The 19383-nt window shown below is 43.9% G+C and overlaps 1 protein-coding gene across 1 annotated transcript in view; it reads right to left on the reverse strand.

Annotated features, from left to right (window-relative positions):
- LOC128692724 (transforming growth factor beta receptor type 3) overlaps positions 1-19383 on the reverse strand; it is a 500896-nt gene that overhangs the window by 386714 nt on the left and 94799 nt on the right. The gene's annotated exons all lie outside the window — the stretch shown is intronic.

Genomic DNA, 19383 nt, shown 5'->3' on the forward strand with positions numbered 1-19383 from the left:
CACACACACACACTGTGTACTATTTACGTCAGGCCCATACTGGAGTATGCAGCACCAGTTTGGAATCCACACCTAGTTAAGCACGTCAAGTCCCAGAGCTACGGGGATTGTCCTACGAAGAAAGGTTGAGGGAAATCGGCCTGACGACACTGGAGGCCAGGAGGGTCAGGGGAGACATGATAACGACATATAAAATACTGCGCGGAATAGACGAGGTGGACAAAGACGGGATGTTCCAGAGATGGGACACAGACACAAGAGGTCACAATTGGAAGTTGAAGACTCAGATGAATCAAAGGGATGTTAGGAAGTATTTCTTCAGTCATAGAGTAGTCAGGCCGTGGAATAGCCTAGTGGTGACGTGTACTTAGCTCTGTGAAGACCTGTTTGAGTGCTCTCTGTGAATCTGAACCAGGATGCCCTCTCTTGAGCAACTTTACCAGCAGCTGAGAGAAGAGCTCAAAGTTGCTAAGATTGAGATACGGCGATTAACGGAGGAGAACAAGAGGATTCGTAGTAATCCTCCTGTTGTGAGTCCCCAGGTTAAGAGGGGAGCTTGGTCAGTGGCCGGGCAACATGGAACCAAGCTGAAGATCAAGAAAACGGTTGGAGAGGCAGAAACAACGAGAAACCAGAAGACTACCGTGGAAACTTCCAACCCATTCTCGGTGCTACCTGACGAATGTGAGTGTTCTACTGGGAATGCCACAGCGAGCACCAAAGAAGCATTGGCAGACGTGAGTGAGACATCCCTAGAAACCCCAACGAAGACCATCGAGAACGTCTTGACGAATTCTACAAGTGGTGTAATGCTACCTGGCGAATGTGAGTCCACTACTCGGAGCATCACGACGGACGACGCCAAGGAAGGTAAAAACATTGTTGTTGTTGGGGATAGCCAGATTAGGTACATGGATAGGGCATTCTGCTTGAAGGATAGGAGTAGGAGGCAGAGAGTGTGTTTTCCTGGGGCTGGGATGAAGGATATTGTTAGCCGTCTGGATGACATCATGAGAGGTAATGGGAACAATCCTATTATCTGTCTCAGTGCTGGAAGCAACGATGTTAGCAGACGTAGGAGTGAGGACCTGATTAGCAGGTATAGGTCAGCAATAGAGATAATTAGGAGGAAGGGTGGGAAACCTGTCATATGTGGCATTTTGCCAAGGAGAGGAGTTGGAAATGAATGGTTGTCCAGAGCAATTGGTGTCAATTGCTGGCTGGACAAATACTGTAAGGAAAATGCGGTAACATTCATTGACAACTGGGACCTCTTCTATGGCAGAAATGACATGTATGCCAGGGATGGGGTTCACTTATCTAGGTGTGGGGTGGGAGCACTGGCCAACGCAGTGGAGGAAGCTGTTAGGTCTTTAAACTAGGAATAGTTAGTGGTATGGGTTTTTGCGGGAAAACTGTGAAGTCTCAGGGTAGTAATATGACTACTAGGAGAACTAGTAATAGGCAAAATAAGGTGGATATTGGAAAGCCAGTGGCACTAATTGACAAGGACAGTAATAGGTTTAGTGGAATAACAGAAAGGAGCAGGAAGGGTAAAGAGAGAGGAGGGTCTTTAAGTATGTATTACACAAATATTCGCAGTGCTAGGAATAAGATGGACGAGTTGAGACTAGTTGCTAGTGCAGGTAACATAGATGTATTTGCCATTACTGAGATGTGGTTTAATTCAAAAAGTCGGGACATGCCTGCAGAATGTCACATTCAGGGTTTTAAATTGTTCCAAGTAGATAGAAGTATCGGGAAGGGGGGTGGGATGGCACTGTATGTCCGAGATCGCTTGAACTGTTGCATAAAAATGGGTATTAAGTCTGAAGTAACACAGAGTCTGTTTGGATAGAATTTTCAGAGGGGCATGAAAAGTTAATTTTAGGTGTAATATACCGTCCCCCAAATTTAGATAGGGACCAGGGGAGACTACTATGGGAGGAAATTGTTAGGGCCACAAGGCACGATAATGTAGTAATTCTAGGAGACTTTAACTTTAGTCATATTGATTGGAATTTCTTGACTGGGAATTTAGAATCATACGACTTCTTAGAAGTAGTTCAGGATTGTTTTTTGAAGAAGTTTGTGACAGAACCTACAAGGGGTAATAACCTGCTTGACTTAGTTCTGGCAAACAATGAATCCCTTGTTAATAATTTAGAAGTTTCAGAGGAACTGGGTGCTAGCGACCACAAATCAATTACATTTAGAATTGAATGGAAGTATGATAGTAGGGATAACTCAGTAACAGTCCCAGATTTTCGCTTAGCAGATTATGATGGGCTTAGAGAACACTTATCATCTGTTGACTGGGGTAACGAAGAGAGCTATCAATATGACAGTTTTCTGAACACAATACATGCTGCTCAAAGAACGTTTATCCCTTATAAAGAAATTAGATCAAATAGAAATGACCCAAAATGGATGAATAATAGGCTGAAATATCTACTAGGGCATAAGAAAGGAATTTATAGGCGTATCAAAAGAGGCGAGGGTCATCTTATGAATCAGTATATTGACATTAAGAGGGACATTAAAAAGGGGATAAGAAAAGCTAAAAGGGACTATGAAATTAAAGTTGCTAGGGATTCTAAAACTAACCCAAAAAGTTTTTTCCAGGTATATAGAACAAGTCAGAGATAAGACAGGTCCCCTTAAAAATAACTATGGGTATCTTACTGACAAAGAGAATGAAATGTGCTCGATTTTAAATATTTATTTTCTCTCGGTTTTTACACAGGAAGACACTAATAATATTCCGGTAATTAATTTTTATAGTGGGCCAGAAGAAGATAAATTATGTAACATCACAGTCACTAGTGAAATGGTTGTGAAGCAGATAGACCGACTGAAGCAAAATAAGTCACCGGGTCCTGATGAGGTTTTTTCAAGGGTTCTTAATGAATGCAAAATGGAAGTCTGTGAACCATTAACTAATATTTTTAATTTATCTCTTCAAACAGGTGTAGTGTCTGATATGTGGAAGATGGCTAATGTAATTCCTATTTTTAAAACAGGAGACAAGTCGTTACCGTCAAATTACCGCCCAATAAGCCTGACCTCAATTGTAGGCAAATTATTAGAGTCAATTATAGCTGAGATTATAAGAAGCCATCTCGATAAGCATAGCTTGATTAATGATACTCAGCATGGATTCACAAGAGGCCGGTCTTGTCTAACTAATTTATTAACTTTCTTCAGTAAAGCTTTTGAGGCTGTTGACCACGATAAAGTATTTGATATTGTTTACTTAGATTTTAGTAAAGCATTTGATAGAGTTCCGCACCAAAGACTGTTGAAAAAAGTAGCAGCTCATGGCATTGGGGGAAGGGTGCTCTCGTGGATCGAATCATGGCTCACAGACAGGAAGCAGAGTGTGTCCATAAATGGGGTTAAATCGGAGTGGGGATCAGTAACAAGTGGCGTTCCACAGGGATCAGTCTTGGGCCCGTTGTTGTTTATAATATATATCAATGATCTTGATGAAGGAATTACTAGTGATATGAGCAAATTCGCCGATGACACGAAGATAGGTAGGATAATTGATTCAAACGTAGATGTTAGGGAACTTCAGGAGGATTTAGACAAACTCTACTCTTGGTCAGAAAAGTGGCAGATGCAGTTCAATGTAGATAAATGCAAGGTTCTGAAGCTCGGGAGTGTCCATAACCCTAGCACTTATAAGTTAAATAATGTAGAACTTAGCCATACAGATTGCGAAAAGGACTTGGGGGTTATGGTAAGCAGCAACCTTAAACCAAGACAGCAATGCCTAAGCGTACGTAATAAGGCAAATAGATTACTGGGATTTATATCAAGAAGTGTAAGCAACAGAAGTCCAGAGGTCATACTGCAGCTTTATACATCATTAGTAAGGCCTCACGTAGATTATGCAGCTCAATTCTGGTCTCCATATTACAGAATGGACATAAATTCGTTAGAAAACATTCAGCGTAGGATGACTAAATTAATACATAGCATTAGAAATCTTCCTTATGAAGAAAGATTGAAGACTCTTAAGTTACATTCACTTGTTAGACGAAGAATGAGGGGAGACCTGATCGAAGTGTATAAGTGGAAGATAGGTATTAATAAAGGGGATATTAACAAGGTCTTGAGGATATCTCTCCAAGAGAGAACCCGCAGTAATGGATTTAAATTAGATAAGTTTAGATTTAGAAAGGATATAGGAAAGTATTGGTTTGGAAATAGGGTAGTTGATGAGTGGAACAGTCTACCTAGTTGGGTTATTGAGGCTAGGACTTTGGGTAGTTTCAAATTTAGGTTGGATAAGTACATGAGTGGGAAGGGTTGGATTTGAGAGGGACTTGCACATCGGAGCTTGTTTCTTGGGTGGCATTGAAAATTGGGTTGGTCAAATGTTTGTTGGTGGGATGAATTGTAAAGGACCTGCCGAGTATGGGCCAACAGGCCTGCTGCAGTGTTCCTCCTTTCTTATGTTCTTATGTTCTTAAGTGAAGTAGTGGAGGCGGGAACCATACATAGTTTTAACGCGAGGTATGATAAAGCTCATGGAGCAGGGAGAGAGATGACCTAGTAGCAATCAGTGAAGAGGCGGGGCCAGGAGCTATGACTCGACCCCTGCAACCACAAATAGGTGAGTACACACCACCTTCACATACACACATACACACACACACACACACACACACACACACACACACACACACACACACACACACACACACACACACGCGCGCACACAGTATTTCTTCAGCCACAGAGTAGTCAGTAAGTGGAATAGTTTGGGAAGCGATGTAGTGGAGGCAGACATTACTACTCCCAGACATTACTACTCCCTGGTCCCTTACATTATTTTTCCGCTCTATTGTATGGCCAGAGTTTGTAGTATACTCTGTTCTAGTTATTATCTCCTCCAGTTTTCCATAACGGAGTAGTTGGAATTTGTCCTCATTGAACATCATATTGTTTACCGTTGCCCACTGGAAAACTTTGTTTATATCGTCTTGGAGGTTAACCGCGTCCTCAGCAGATGACAGCCTCATGCAGATCCTAGTATCATCCGCAAAGGATGATACGGTGCTGTGATGTATATCTCTATGTCTGATATGAGGATAAGGAATAAGATGGGGGCGAGTACTGTGCCTTGTGGAACAGAGCTGTTCACTATGGCAGCCTCCGATTTAAGGGATTCAGGGAGAGTGACCAGTGAAGAGGTGGGGCCAGGAGCTATGAATCGACCCCTGCAACCACAACTAGCTGAGTACAACTAGGTGAGTACACGCAGAGGCAAACCTGAGAATAGCGTTCCGATACCTTAGTAAGGAATCGTTTAAGACACTGTACATTGTGTACGTCAGGCCCATACTGGAGTATGCAGCACCAGTTTGGAACCCACACCTGGTCAAGCACGTCAAGAAATTAGAGAAAATACAAAAGTTTGCAACAAGGCTACTTCCGGGGCTAAGGGGAATGTCCGACGAAGAATTTTTGAGGGAAATCGGACTGACGATACTGGAGGACAGGAGGGTCAGGGAAGACATGATAACGACATACAAAATACTGCGTTTCAGATGTTCCAGAGAGGGGGACACAGAAACAAAGGGTCACAATTGGAAGCTGAAGACTCAGACGAGTCACAGGGATGTTAGGAAGTATTTCTACAGTCATAGAGTCGTCAGGAAGTGGAATAGCCTAGCAAGTGATGTAGTGGAGGCAGGAACCATACATAGCTTTAAGACGAGGTGTGACAAAGCTCAGGAAACAGAGAGGACCTAGTAGCGATCAGTGAAGATGCGGGGCCAGGAGCTGAGTTCCAGAGATTGGACACAGTAACAAGCGGACACAGTTGGAAGTTGAAGACACAGATGAATCACAGGGATGTTAGGAAGTATTTCTTCAGCCACAGAGTAGTCAGTAAGTGGAATAGTTTGGGAAGCGATGTAGTGGAGGCAGGATCCATACATAGCTTTAAGCAGAGGTATAATAAAGCTCACGGTTCAGAGAGAGTGACCTAGTAGCGATCAGTAAAGAGGCGGGGCCAGGAGCTCGGACTCGACCCCCGCAACCTCAACTAGGTGAGTACAACTAGGTGAGTACACACACACACACACACACTCCACCTACAGAAAAGAAGGAGAGTGATTTCTTGTACAGTTAACATACATGTATCTATTACTGCAACATTTATGTAGTTATTACTGTGATCTGATCCTGTCTTTAATGTTAACGTAAATAACTCAGTTTAGGTTAATCCTGGTATATCTCCTTTTATTGCAACTGCTTCTCACACAGCTGAGTTACTTAACCTAGTTTAACTTTTAAGGTTTAAATAATAAGATATTACAAGGACTCCAATGAAAGTCACTGACTTTTTTTGGGTTATCCTAGGTAATCTACACACATGCTGCTATGTATGATAATTTATGTAACTGTGTTTGTGTGTACCTGAATAAACTTCCTTACACACACTCAACACACAACACCATTACAAGCACACAACACACTCAACACACAACACCATTACAAGCACACAACACACTCCTTCACTATATAACACAATATTACAATCATACGAAACACCATTTACAATAACACTATATACCATTACAATCACACAGCACACCACTCAACATATCACAACGCAACACAACACACTCTCACAACATAACACACCACTCAACATACTATCACAACGCAACACAACATGCCACGCAACATAACACACCACTCAACATACTATCACAACGCAACACAACACACTCTCACAACATAACACACCACTCAACATACTATCACAACGCAACACAACATGCCACGCAACATAACACACCACTCAACATACTATCACAACGCAACACAACACACTCTCACAACATAACACACCACTCAACATACTATCACAACGCAACACAACACGCCACGCAACATACGCAACACTCATTAATATCCAACACATTCTCGCCAGCACACTACCCAATACCACACATCACAATATCATGAACACTATACCTTGTAAATTATCAACACTACCTGTGATATACTTGCCACAGATTTCCATTTTAGTGCCTTCAAAACCCGGCCTGGGGGCAGGCTTTTCTGACTGCCTGTTCAACTAGGCTGTTGGTGTTTGTGACTCGCTGGCCTACATATCCCACCACAGCCTGGTTCATCTGACACCTAGCATTTCGTGGTATCCATGTAACACTTCCTCGTCATCTCTCACTCCAGTACCTTATGGTAGTGTGTAGATCCTCGGGTATCTTCTATATAGAAGAAATCACGATAAAACGCGTGACTGCAAATATTAAAAACAAATACCAGTAAAAATTGGAAATAAACCCTGAGCGCTTTCATGTGTTTACACGCACATCTTCAGGTTTTATTTTCTATTTTCACTGTAGTATTTTTTTCATATATTTATGTACAGTATTATCTCGTATCGTTCTATTCTTAGAGTCAACCTGGAATGTACCCTCTGGAGCAAATATGTGAAGGATATCTGATTACGATGCATATTGCCCAGTAGTTCAAATGTTTTATTACGTCAGGTGTAAATGTGTGTAGCACATGCTGTCTTGAATAGTGCTCTCAACACCTAATATTTTACGTGAAAGAGCTAACCTCTTCTTCAGGCTGAGAGACTGACCACCTCAAATACTATTTATCCAAGGTGATGGACTGATTACATCATCTTCATTTCACTACTACTATGCCTGCTACTTCTGTATTTGACTGAAGAAGTCTACTGTGTAGGCGAAACGTTTGAACAATAAAGGTACCCAACTGCTGCACATGTCTTACTCATCAACATGTCGGTATTTTATACCATTTTCAACTGAGCGTCACGGAGGCCCATCACCGCGTACGTCACTCACCTCTTGTCGCCATAAAAATATATAACACAGGAAAAACAAGAATAAAATGATCAAACAATAAAGGCAACGAATTACACATTCAACACAAATAAATACTACCACACCAAGAAAAAATAATGAATTGCGTTGACTAGGTAATGTTCTTCTATAAATTTTGTAATACAGCGTCTCGCCTCTGACGATCATGCTTTCATAATGCGAGAACTTCTCAGCATAGTTGAACTTCTCCCAGGTTTCTGGACTTAGAAGTTATAACTTCCGGATTTTCTTTAGCTGATCATTCCATTAAACTGCAGTGTACGAAAGTTTCAGTTCTCTCCTCAAGGAGCTCTGTGGTAAGACTGCTCAACCTGACATAGATAACCAGTTCGCTAACCTCACTTATCACCCTAAAGAGCTGAGCCCCAGCCACTTTCTGCCCGTAGCTAGGGCACTCAGCTCACACACTGAGGTCCGGAGACCGATCTCCCGGTACGGCTGAAAAACTGTAGGACGTGTTTCCATTAAGACACTTGTTGTCCCTGTTCACCCATCAGTAAAATGGGTACCCGTGTGTTAGTCGACTGGTGTGGGTTGCATCCTGGGACAAAACTGACCTAATTTGCCCGAAATGCTCTGCATAACAAGCGGCTTTCTATATAGTAGTATATAACTGATATCAGCTAGGACTGTATACCTTGTACATGTACTTGTAGAAATAAAGTTATTATTATTTGTTTCATCAAATTCATCAGCTGTATTGGATGATCATAAGCCATAATAGTTGAATTCTCATACGTTTGCATACCTTGCTGGCTAACAAATGCTTTTAGCATAACTGAGGCTTTTTGTACAGCAATTGAGTGCAACTTGTCGTGTAAAGTCAAAGACATATGACCCGATGTCTGATGTGCTCGGCTGAGTTCCTGGGACACGGGTGGAACTAATCATGGCTGACAGTACCTGGGAGGTGATACTGTAACTCCTATGTAGGAGCGCATATCACCACTTGACCAGATATCAGCTACAAAACTACCAGAACTGACCAGATATCAACTGTAAAACTGACAGACTGGGCCAGATATCAACTGCAAAACTGGCAGACTGGGCCAGATATCAACTGCAAAACTGGCAGACTGGGCCAGATATCAACTGCAAAACTGGCAGACTGGGCCAGATATCAACTGCAAAACTGGCAGACTGGGCCAGATATCAACTGCAAAACTGGCAGACTGGGCCAGATATCAACTGCAAAACTGGCAGACTGGGCTTGGCTGAGTTATACTGGTAACGAGCTGTGAAGCACTGAGGACACATTAGGAAAGCGACACTGGAATATTTGTGAGCAAACATTACGTGGCTGGAACTGAGGTACCCAATAATGTCACGAAGGTTGTTAATACTGAAGATAACAGCTGGATGCTCCCTTCTGACGGGGATCATGTGTGACCCTCCATTGTTAGAAACTTTGATAACCCCTTCTAGCACGACGGTTACTGCTGCTGCTACTGTTGCTACTGCTTCTGCTGCTGCTATTGTTGCTACTGCTTCTGCTGCTGCTACTGTTGCTACTGCTTCTGCTGCTGTTGCTGATTCTAATGCTGCTGCTGCTGCTGAGGTGGGTGGTGGAGTTAAAAAACTGCTGGATGACGCTTCTGCAAGTTCAAATGTCACAGGAAATGTAAATAAAAAGTACTCTCCCACGATCGTATTATTTTAGTTAAACCATCCAATTATTGAACAACATTTAGAACAGTCAGTTTTACGACAGGTTCAGTTCAAGTTCACTCTTCAAGACAGTCTTACCAACTTACTTAATATTTATAATAAGTTGCCAAATTAAAATCAGATCGAGTCAGAAATCAACAGATTTTGGTACTGTATTTGAATTCCATCAAATAAATCACAAATGCTTATATTTTTGTGTTTGTATCTGAAAATATAACCACACCTCCTAGGTGTTAACACTCTCCAAGCACCCACCAGCTCCCTCCCTCCTAGGTGTTAACACTCTCCAAGCACCCACCAGCTCCCTCCCTCCTAGGTGTTAACACTCTCCAAGCACCCACCAGCTCCCTCCCTCCTAGGTGTTAACACTCTCCAAGCACCCACCAGCTCCCTCCCTCCTAGGTGTTAACACTCTCCAAGCACCCACCAGCTCCCTCCCTCCTAGGTGTTAACACTCTCCAAGCACCCACCAGCTCCCTCCCTCCTAGGTGTTAACACTCACCAAGTACCCACCAGCTCCCTCCCTCCTAGGTGTTAACACTCTCCAAGCACCCACCAGCTCCCTCCCTCCTAGGTGTTAACACTCACCAAGCACCCACCAGCTCCCTCCCTCCTAGGTGTTAACACTCTCCAAGCACCCACCAGCTCCCTCCCTCCTAAGTGTTAACACTCACCAAGCACCCACCAGCTCCCTCCCTCCTAGGTGTCAACACTCTCCAAGCACCCACCAGCTCCCTCCCTCCTAGGTGTTAACACTCTCCAAGCACCCACCAGCTCCCTCCCTCCTAGGTGTTAACACTCTCCAAGCACCCACCAGCTCCCTCCCTCCTAAGTGTTAACACTCACCAAGCACCCACCAGCTCCCTCCCTCCTAGGTGTTAACACTCTCCAAGCACCCACCAGCTCCCTCCCTCCTAGGTGTTAACACACTCCAAGCACCCATCAGCTCCCTCCCTCCTAGGTGTTAACACTCTCCAAGCACCCGCCAGCTCCCTCCCTCCTAGGTGTTAACACTCTCCAAGCACCCACCAGCTCCCTCCCTCCTAGGTGTTAACACTCTCCAAGCACCCACCAGCTCCCTCCCTCCTAGGTGTTAACACTCTCCAAGCACCCACCAGCTCCCTCCCTCCTAGGTGTTAACACTCTCCAAGCACCCACCAGCTCCCTCCCTCCTAGGTGTTAACACTCTCCAAGCACCCACCAGCTCCCTCCCTCCTAGGTGTTAACACTCTCCAAGCACCCACCAGCTCCCTCCCTCCTAGGTGTTAACACTCTCCAAGCACCCACCAGCTCCCTCCCTCCTAGGTGTTAACACTCTCCAAGCACCCACCAGCTCCCTCCCTCCTAGGTGTTAACACTCTCCAAGCACCCACCAGCTCCCTCCCTCCTAGGTGTTAACACTCTCCAAGCACCCACCAGCTCCCTCCCTCCTAGGTGTTAACACTCTCCAATCACCCACCAGCTCCCTCCCTCCTAGGTGTTAACACTCTCCAAGCACCCACCAGCTCCCTCCCTCCTAGGTGTTACTCTCCAAGCACCCACCAGCTCCCTCCCTCCTAGGTGTTAACACTCTCCAAGCACCCATCAGCTCCCTCCCTCCTAGGTGTTAACACTCTCCAAGCACCCGCCAGCTCCCTCCCTCCTAGGTGTTAACACTCTCCAAGCACCCACCAGCTCCCTCCCTCCTAGGTGTTAACACTCTCCAAGCACCCACCAGCTCCCTCCCTCCTAGGTGTTAACACTCTCCAAGCACCCACCAGCTCCCTCCCTCCTAGGTGTTAACACTCTCCAAGCACCCACCAGCTCCCTCCCTCCTAGGTGTTAACACTCTCCAAGCACCCACCAGCTCCCTCCCTCCTAGGTGTTAACACTCTCCAAGCACCCACCAGCTCCCTCCCTCCTAGGTGTTAACACTCTCCAAGCACCCATCAGCTCCCTCCCTCCTAGGTGTTAACACTCTCCAAGCACCCGCCAGCTCCCTCCCTCCTAGGTGTTAACACTCTCCAAGCACCCACCAGCTCCCTCCCTCAAAGGTGTTAACACTCTCCAAGCACCCACCAGCTCCCTCCCTCCTAGGTGTTAACACTCTCCAAGCACCCACCAGCTCCCTCCCTCCTACGTGTTAACACTCTCCAAGCACCCACCAGTTCCCTGTCTCCTAGATGTTAACACTCTCCAAGCACACACCAGCTCCCTCCCTCCTAGGTGTTAACACTCTCCAAGCACCCACCAGCGACCTGCCTCCTGGATGTTAACACTCTTCAAGCACCCACCAGCTCCCTGCCTCCTAGATGTTAACACTCTCCAAGCACCCACCAGCTCCCTGCCTCCTAGGTGTTAACACTCTCCAAGCACCCACCAGCGACCTGCCTCCTAGATGTTAACACTCTCCAAGCACCCACCAGCTCCCTGCCTCCTAGGTGTTAACACTCCAAGCACCCACTAGCGACCTGCTTCCTAGGTGTTAACATTCTCCAAGCACCCACCAACGACCTGCCTCCTAGGTGTTAACACTCTCCACGCACTCACCAGCTCCCTGCCTCCTAGATGTTAACACTCTCCAAGCACCCACCAACGACCTGCCTCCTAGGTGTTAACACTCTCCAAGCACCCACCAACGACCTGCCTCCTAAGTGTTAATACTCTCCAAGCACTCACCAGCTCCCTGCCTCCTAGGTGTTAACACTCTCCAAGCACCCACCAGCGACCTGCTGAATCCAGCAATACACAATCAGCAAACAACTTGTTAGCAAAGACAATGAATCCACATCGAAAAACCTGGTCACGCTGGGAGGAAGGTGCGTGCGTGCGTGTGTGCCTGCCTGCTCGACACTAGCGATGCTACCCACATACCTTATGCTGCTTCCGGGGGGCACCACCCTATCGCCCGCGGTACAGTCCAACATTCTTAGCACAATTATAAACGTGGATAGAGGCTGCCACTGGGGTGTCTACAGGGCCACCTCACAAAATGGAGCCAAGGCCAGGGCCAAGGCCAGGGCCAGGGCCAGCAACCTAATGCCCCGCTGAGTCTGATTCAAGGTTGCTGACTCGCACTACAGGTCGGTTCTATGCTTGTCGTTTTAAGTAGATGAACCAATGTTACCAGAATACGACTTACATACACGATATAGAAACAAGTGCAAAATAAACCCAGTGAAGAGCAGGGGTGCAGTGGGCACAATAAGAGAACACTTGTATCAACATTCGTGGCCCCTCACTATTCAACATCTACCTGGAGGGTATTCTGGGGATCAACGCCCCAGCGGCCCGGTACATGACCAGGCCTCCTAGTGGATCAGGGCCTGATCAACGAAGCTGTTACTGCTGGCCGCACGTAGTCCAACATACGAACCTCAGCCCGGCTGATCCGGCACCGACTTTAGGTATCTGTCTAGCTCCCTCTTCAAGACAACCAGAGGTCTATTGGTAATTCCCCTTATGGCTGGTGGGAGGCTGCTGAACAGTCTTGGGCATCGGACACTTACTGAGTTTTCTTTTAGTGTACTAATGGCGTCCCTACTTTTCACTGGGGGTATGTTGCATCGCCTGCGACGTCTTTTGCTTTCGTAGGGAGTGATTTCTGTGTCAGATTAGGGACCAATCCCCTCAGGATTTTCCAGGTGTAGATTATGCCTCTCTCGCCTGCGCTCCAGTGAGTACAAGTCAAGTGCATCCAAGAGTTCCCAATAGTTAAGGTGTTTGATGGAACTTATACGTGCAGTAAAGGTTCCCAGTACATTCTCTAGACCTGCAATTTCACCTGCCTTGAATGGAGATGTTAATGTACAGCAATATTCCAGGCTAGGGAGAACAAGTGATTTAAAAAGGATCATCACTGGCTTGGCATCTCGTCTTGAATATTCTCATTATTCATCCTATCAGTTTCCTCACAGATGTGATAGTGGCACTGTTATGATCCTTGAAGGTGAGATGTTCAGACATTACTACTCCCAGGTCCTTCACATTACTTTTCAGCTCTATGAGAAACACTGCTGCGGCAAGTGTCTTCAAGGTCGAGCTCCGGGAGTAGAAACACTCTCGGAAATTATCAAAGATATATCAAAGGTAATGGTAACTTCCGTGCAGTAATTTACATTCTCAATTACGCCATTTCTTGCTTGGACCAGTGTTTAGCCTGAGTGTAAGTGATCCTAGCAATTGTTGGGGACTTTTAACTAGATCTTCTTGTTACAGTCATTCTTAAATACATAAAAGCAATGTAAATAACTATACATAATGTACATAATGCAGAACAAGCCAGATGGGGATGAAAATCTTTAACTCTAGGTCTTTCGCACTCTGCACAGCTTCTGAAGAAGCACAATTGTTGCAAGACAGCAACAGATAGGAGAGGAAATTCTCTGAGGCAAGGAAGAAGGTATCAATAGCAGGCCATTTAATACTGTGTCATGGCCTGCCGTTGATACCTTCTGCCTTGCTTCAGAGAATTTCACTTCCTATTTGTTGCTGTCCTGCAACATTGCATAGCTCCAGTCACGGTATTGTGCCTTTTTTGTTCTTTATTAAATACTGACGTTGTTCAGGAAAACACTGAACACTTTTAAAGACAAAGCTGACAAATATACAGTTACAAACTTCAACTTCACTCTGCACTCGAGTTAAATCAGAAGCAGAAAAAACTCTTCAAAACTCATCAAAGGTTATAATACAAATACAAGTGGATTTTGAAAATTATCAAACCTATTCCAGGGTGGTTGATCATAGGACACCTGCACATACCACTACCTACTTGCTTGAACCTTCCCTCGGTGCAGCGTTCAAAATCTATAGACGATCGGCTAACTGCTCTGATGTTATAAACGAGTTAGAGAGCGAAAAGAGAAAGTCAGGAAACCACATAAAGGTCCTCCATCGGGTATTCCAAATTGTTAGGATGCTGCATGTGTAATAACAAGTCAGTTTAAACGTTTCTTAATTTATATATCATAAAAACAATATTAGCAAAGCTATGCTTGTTGGTCATTAAGTACCGTTATTACATATACAAATCGTTTACAGGAAGATTCCTCAGTGCTAATAAAGGGCTTATGATCCAAAAAATGAAACTGTTCTCCCTTTGAAACAAACCAGAATACCACACCTTCCTTAAATGTTGTATGACGCCTACAGTTTTGGCGCTTCCACCAGAATATTGTAAAACTACACTCATGGTGAAGACTTACGTGTTTCTCTAACCTATAGCGAAGGCTTGTGTGTTTGTTTAATGTGTGGTGGAGACTGGTTGTCTAACCTATTGCCGAGACTTCTTTGTCTGACCTATCGCCGAGACTTCTTTGTCTGACCTATTGCCGAGACTTCTTTGTCTGACTTAAATGAAGGCTTGTGTGTTTGTCTAGCCTATGGTGAAGAGACTAGATCTAGTGTCTGTCTAACCTACGGCGGAGGCTGTTTTGAAGCCTGGGAATGAGTATAAAACAAACTTAAATCACTGAATAAAGCGAAAAACTAACACGAGGGAGTTGGGAATGATAATGTCAGAAGATTTCATTTTCAAGGATAGCAACAGTGTCATTATCACAACTGTATAGAAAATCATAGCTGGATAACTAGAGCCTTCAAAACAAAGAGATACCAAGCCAATGATCATACATTTCATATCGCTTGTTCTCTCTAGTCTGGAATACTGCTGCACTATAACAGCCGCATATAATTTAGGTAGGTGAAATTGCTTATCTGGAGAATGTAGAGAGAATATGAGGTGCACAATAAACCAGCTATCTCAGCGCAAAATTTGATCTAAGACGATTTTCTTCTGATTAGTAAACGTGAAGTTTAATAACTCAACATAACCTGGTCATGGACTGCGCCGCAGGGGCGTTGACCCCCCGGAACATCCTCCAGGTATCCTTCAGGTATAACTCAAGCTATATGGTTAATTGCGCTTTTGGTTATTTAGGTTCTCTTAAGACCATAAGAAAGAAGGAACATTCCAGCAGGCCCACTGACCCACGTGAGGCAGGTCCAAGTCTCCTACCGGCTTAAGCCAATGCCCCAACCTAGTCAGGTCAAGTCACATTCACTTAAGGAACGAGCACGGCATCTGACCTAGTAGCACAAGCTACTAGGATACTGCCATAGTGAAGAGCTCTGTCCTACAAGGCACAGTACTCGCACCTATCCTGTTCCTTATTCTCACATCAGACAGACAGAGATGTAAACCACAGCACTGTATCATCCTCTGCAGACGATACTAGGATCTGCATGAGAGTGTCATCCATTGAGAACACGGCAAAGCTCCAAGAAGATATAAACCAAGTTTTCCAATGGGCAACAGAGAACAATATGATGTTCAATGAAGACAAATTCCAACTACTCCGTTATGAAAAACTGGAGGAAATAATAACTAGGACTGAGTATATTACAAACTCCAATCACACAATAGAGCGGAAAAGTAATGTGAAGGACCTGGGTGTGGTAATGTCCGAAGACCTCACCTTCAAGGACCACAACAGTGCCACTATCACATCTGCTAGGAAACTGATAGGATGGATAATGAGAACATTCAAGACAAGAGATGTTAAGCCAATGATGATCCTTTTTAAATCACTTATTCTCTCTAGACTGGAATACTGCTGTACATTAACATCTCCATTCAAGGCAGGTGAAATTGCAGAACTAGAGAATGTACAGAGAACCTTTACTGCACGTATAAGTTCCATCAAACACCTTAACTACTGGAAGCGCCTGGAAGCACTTGACTTGTACTCACTGGAGCGCAGGCGAGAGAGATATATCATAATCTCTCAGTGCTGGAGGCAACGATGTTGGCACACGTAGGAGTGAAGACCTGATTAGCAGGTATAGGTCAGCAATAGAGATAATTAGGAGGAAGGGTGGGAAACCTGTCATGTGTGGCATTTTGCCAAGGAGAGGAGTTGGAAATGAATGGTTGTCCAGAGCAATTGGTGTCAATTGCTGGCTGGACAAATACTGTAAGGAAAATGCGGTAACATTCATTGACAACTGGGACCTCTTCTATGGCAGAAATGACATGTATGCCAGGGATGGGGTTCACTTATCTAGGTGTGGGGTGGGAGCACTGGCCAACGCAGTGGAGGGAGCTGTTAGGTCTTTAAACTAGGAATAGTTAGTGGTATGGGTTTTGGCGGGAAAACTGTGAAGTCCCAGGGTAGTAATATGAGTACTAGGAGAACTAGTAATAGGCAAAATGAGGTGGATATTGGAAAGCCAGTGGCACTAATTGACAAGGACAGTAATAGGTTTAGTGGAATAACAGAAAGGAGCAGGAAGGGTAAAGAGAGAGGAGGGTCTTTAAATATTTATTACACAAATAGTCGCAGTGCTAGGAATAAGATGGACGAGTTGAGACTAGTTGCTAGTGCAGGTAACATTGATGTATTTGCCATTACTGAGACGTGGTTTAATTAAAAAAGTCGGGACATGCCTGCAGAATGTCACATTCAGGGTTTAAATTGTTCCAAGTAGATAGAAGTGTCGGGAAGGGGGGTGGGGTGGCAATGTATGTCCGAGATCGCTTGAACTGTTGCATAAAAACGGGTATTAAGTCTGAAGTAACACATACAGAGTCTGTTTGGATAGAATTTTCAGAGGGGCATGAAAAATTAATTTTAGGTGTGATATACCGTCCCCCAAATTTAGATAGGGACCAGGGGAGACTACTATGGGAGGAAATTGTTAGGGCCACAAGGCACGATAATGTAGTAATTCTAGGAGACTTTAACTTTAGTCATATTGATTGGAATTTCTTGACTGGGAATTTAGAATCATACGACTTCTTAGAAGTAGTTCAGGATTGTTTTCTGAATCAGTTTGTGACAGAACCTACAAGGGGTAATAACCTGCTTGACTTAGTTCTGGCAAACAATGAATCCCTTGTTAATAATTTAGAAGTTTCAGAGGAACTGGGTGCTAGTGACCACAAATCAATTACATTTAGCATTGAATGGAAGTATGATAGTAGGGATAACTCAGTAACAGTCCCAGATTTTCGCTTAGCAGATTACGATGGGCTTAGAGAACACTTATCATCTGTTGACTGGGGTAACGAAGAGAGCTATCAATATAACAGTTGTCTGAACACTATACATGCTGCTCAAAGAACGTTTATCCCTTATAAAGAAATTAGATCAAATAGAAATGACCCAAAATGGATGAATAATAGGCTGAAATATCTACGAGAGCATAAGAAAGGAATTTATAGGCGTATCAAAAGAGGCGAGGGTCTTCTTATGAATCAGTATATTGACATTAAGAGGGACATTAAAAAGGGGATAAGAAAAGCTAAAAGGGCCTATGAAATTAAAGTTGCTAGGGATTCTAAAACTAACCCAAAAAGTTTTTTCCAGGTATATAGAACAAAAGTTAGAGATAAGATAGGTCCCCTTAAAAATAATTATGGGCATCTTACTGACAAAGAGAATGAAATGTGCTCGATTTTAAATAATTATTTTCTCTCGGTTTTTACACAGGAAGACACTAATAATATTCCGGTAATTAATTTTTATAGTGGGCCAGAAGAAGATAAATTATGTAACATCACAGTCACTAGTGAAATGGTTGTGAAGCAGATAAACCGACTGAAGCAAAATAAGTCACCGGGGCCTGATGAGGTTTTTTCAAGGGTTCTTAAGGAATGCAAAATGGAACTCTGTGAACCATTAACTAATATTTTTAATTTATCTCTTCAAACAGGCGTAAGAACATAAGAACATAAGAAAGGAGGATCACTGCAACAGGCCTGCAGGCCCATACTCGGCAGGTCCTTTACAATCCATCCCACTAACAAAACATTTGCCCAACCCAGTTTACAATGTTGATAAACTAGACATATGTGCAACTCTTGGGTATCTTTAAGAAAATAAGGACATAAGAATGTAGGAACACTGCAGAAGGCCTACTGGCCCATATGAGGCAGGTCCTTATCAAAACGACATCTACCTAAATTAATAAAGTACTGAGTACTGACATTAATAAAGTACTGAGGGTGTCGAACCAGGTAAGAACCAGGAATAATGGATTTAAGTTGGACAAATTTAGATTTAGAAAGGACATAGGTAAGTACTGGTTTTAACATAAGAACATAAGAACATAAGAAAGGAGGAACACTGCAGCAGGCCTGTTGGCCCATACTAGGCAGGTCCTTTACAATTCATCCCACTAACAAACATTTGACCAACCCAATTTTCAATGCTACCCAAGAAATAAGCTCTGATGTGCAAGTCCCACTCAAATCCAACCCCTCCCACTCATGTACTTATCCAACCTAAATTTGAAACTACCCAAAGTCCTAGCCTCAATAACCCAACTAGGTAGACTGTTCCACTCATCAACTACCCTATTTCCAAACCAATACTTTCCTATGTCCTTTCTAAATCTAAACTTATCTAATTTAAATCCATTACTGCGGGTTCTCTCTTGGAGAGATAAGAACATAAGAACATAAGAAAGGAGGAACACTGCAGCAGGCCTGTTGGCCCATACTAGGCAGGTCCTTTACAATTCATCCCACTAACAAACATTTGACCAACCCAATTTTCAATGCCACCCAAGAAACAAGCTCCGATGTGCAAGTCCCTCTCAAATCCAACCACTCCCACTCATGTACTTATCCAACCTAAATTTGAAACTACCCAAAGTCCTAGCCTCAATAAGCCAACTAGGTAGACTGTTCCACTCATCAACTACCCTATTTCCAAACCAATACTTTCCTATGTCCTTTCTAAATCTAAACTTATCTAATTTAAATCCATTACTGCGGGTTCTCTCTTGGAGAGATATCCTCAAGACCTTGTTAATATCCCCTTTA

This window comes from Cherax quadricarinatus, chromosome 30, assembly GCF_038502225.1.
Source record: "Cherax quadricarinatus isolate ZL_2023a chromosome 30, ASM3850222v1, whole genome shotgun sequence".
NCBI classification, from domain to species: Eukaryota; Metazoa; Arthropoda; class Malacostraca; order Decapoda; family Parastacidae; genus Cherax; species Cherax quadricarinatus.